The following is a 2,829-nucleotide window of genomic DNA, read 5'->3' on the forward strand; positions in this document are numbered from 1 at the left end:
ACATATATATACACACACACACATATATATACACACACACACATATATATACACACACACACATATATATATACACACACACACATATATACACACACACACACATATATATACACACACACACATATATACACACACATATATACACACACACAAATATATATATATATATATATATATATATATATATATATATATACACACACACATGCAGAATATGGCGGTTTAGTTCACTGGTGATCTAAACAAATACGTATGCTGGGTAAGTGCTGTATTGGATTATCAGGGTTCCAAGCTCATATCTGAAACGGGAGCTATGGATCCATTTTAGATTTCTGACTTAGCAGATATATATTTGTGAAAGAGAATAAACACTGAAGAATAAAAGTATCTCAAGTCATATACATTATCTTATATTATTCTTAAATTAGATGATGCCTTACAGCTGTTTCTGAGATATTGCAAGTGATAGGTGAGTATGCCTGAATATGGGGTATTCCATCATCAGAGACAAGTAGAGAACACATGAAAGATCTAGACATGAAAAATTGATAGATAGTAAGCAATGGCATAGAAGAGTAGAGAGTAAGGAAAAAAGGAAATAAAGTTCACAGTTCATTTTTCAGAGGGTATGGATGTTAGTCCGTATGTCCTTAGGTAAAATCCAAGGCAAATCCAGGCAGTATTACGGAAAAGTATGAGTAGTGTGTTCACAGCATAAATATCCAGGCAATATTTTGGCAGAAATGGGAATGGTGTGTTCATATTGAGATGGCTCGTTTGTGTGAGAATGATCATAAATGTGGCTATTGAGCAAAGTGGAGGGTGAAAGAGAAAGAAAGGGAAAGAGAGGCTAATGAGGAGAGAGAGAGGAATGGGGTAGCCTGTGTGGATAGAGAGAGGAGGAAGGTAAGTGACAGGGTATTAGCAAGGATTGGTCAGAAGGATTAGCTAGAAGAATAAAAATAATGAAAGAAATCTAAAAACAGAGAGTAAAAAATTTTTTTAAACATATATAAAATAAAATAAAAAAATATAAAAAGTAGAAAAGAGTAAGAATAGATTGTAAAAATAAGGGTATAGATAAAAGAAGAGAAGAGGAAGATAATGGAGGGTATAAAATAAAAAGGGATCAAGGAGAATAGGAAAAGAAATAAAGAGAAAAATAGATAAGATACCAACACTATTCCTCAAGTTTAGGGTCGGGACAAGAAGTCAAGCAGTTAATATTTGTGTCTGTTGAAGAGATGAAGTTCCAGTTGGTTATGTTCAGTAGTTATAGATGTATTCCTATCTATGGGGGGTTAGGGTTAGATGAGGTAATAATAGATTATATATCAGGTGTAGAGGAGTAGGATAATTTTAAAGTGAATTTGTTAAAGATAGAATGGCATTTATGGTGATGTGGGAAGTTAGAGTTCACTATTTGAAAGGTTTTGATTAGGCCCTTAATGTTTAAAGTGAATGGGGATGCGTACCAGAGAATTGATCTCTACATCACTTTTGCTTGGCAAATTAAGGGAAATGTAATTCCTGGTATATGTAAGAGGAGAGTTGTAGGATTCGATGTTTATATATGCTTAGATCGAGTATTATATGTGTGAGTGCAGGGTGGATAAGATTGTCTTATATGAGGTCCTTCTAAGTTTCTGGTGGTGGTATTAGTTTGTCTATCTATAGTGGGAGGGTTTAGGTGTCCAAAAGGTGGGCATTCTACATTTTATTTCCTGTTAATAGATGATAAAATGATAAATAAATTAGGGGTTAAGCTAAAACTAATCTTTACAATTTTATGGTTAATGATTTTGTTGTATCTATTATCAATGTTAAAGTGTGTATGGATAGCTTTGAATATAGATTTAACTATGTTATTTTTAATTTGCATAGCATATGGAATAATAAACCATATTTATAGATAAGCTTTCTCAACTTTGTTTACAACTTACAATTGTTATTTACTTCCTCACCTTATTCATATTGTACTTTATTTACATTGTAATTTACTCTAAAACCTTTATTTATTCATCTTTTATTACTCTAATTCTATTTACATACTCTGTCTGGACGGGACGCCAGTCCATCGCAGTGTTACTCAAAAAACAGGAAGAAAGAGTGAGAGAAAGTTGGGGCAAAAGAGTACAACAGGGGTCGCCACCACCCCTGCCGGAGCCTCGTGGAGCTTTAGGTATTTTCGCTCAATAAACACTCACAACGCCCGGTCTGGGAATTGAAACCGTGATCCTCTGACCGCGAGTCCGCTGCCCTAACCACTGGGCCATGCGCCTCTACACACATATATATATATATATAATCTTTATCCATCCAGGTTTCATCATTCCTTTGTAGCCATGTTCAATGATTGCCTCTCTCAACTATTGCCTGGATTTCTTTCAAACTACTACAAAACTTATAGTTTATCTTGTACAACTGCAAATGATCCAAAGAGTGGGTTGAACCCTTGGAATCAAAATGATTAACCCTTTTCATACCAAACTACTTGAAAAAAACGCCTAAGACTGCCTCTCACTTTATGATAAAAACTTCCTGTTTTAAAGTGAATTAAATTAAAACCTTCAATCCAAATTTCTTGTTAATTTATATTCCAAACACCAACTTAATACAACAAACTCATTTTACTAAATTCTTCATTATTTTCAAAATGGTTTTAAATATCAGGAGTTGTGTATATTTTCAGGGAACACTACATATATATATATATATATATATATATATTCATAAGAGTGGTACAACAAGGTACCGATATTTACTGGACAATAGCAATCGATATAAATACGACGCTATTGTCCAGTAAATATCGGTACCTTGTTG

This window comes from Octopus bimaculoides, chromosome 23, assembly GCF_001194135.2.
Source record: "Octopus bimaculoides isolate UCB-OBI-ISO-001 chromosome 23, ASM119413v2, whole genome shotgun sequence".
NCBI classification, from domain to species: Eukaryota; Metazoa; Mollusca; class Cephalopoda; order Octopoda; family Octopodidae; genus Octopus; species Octopus bimaculoides.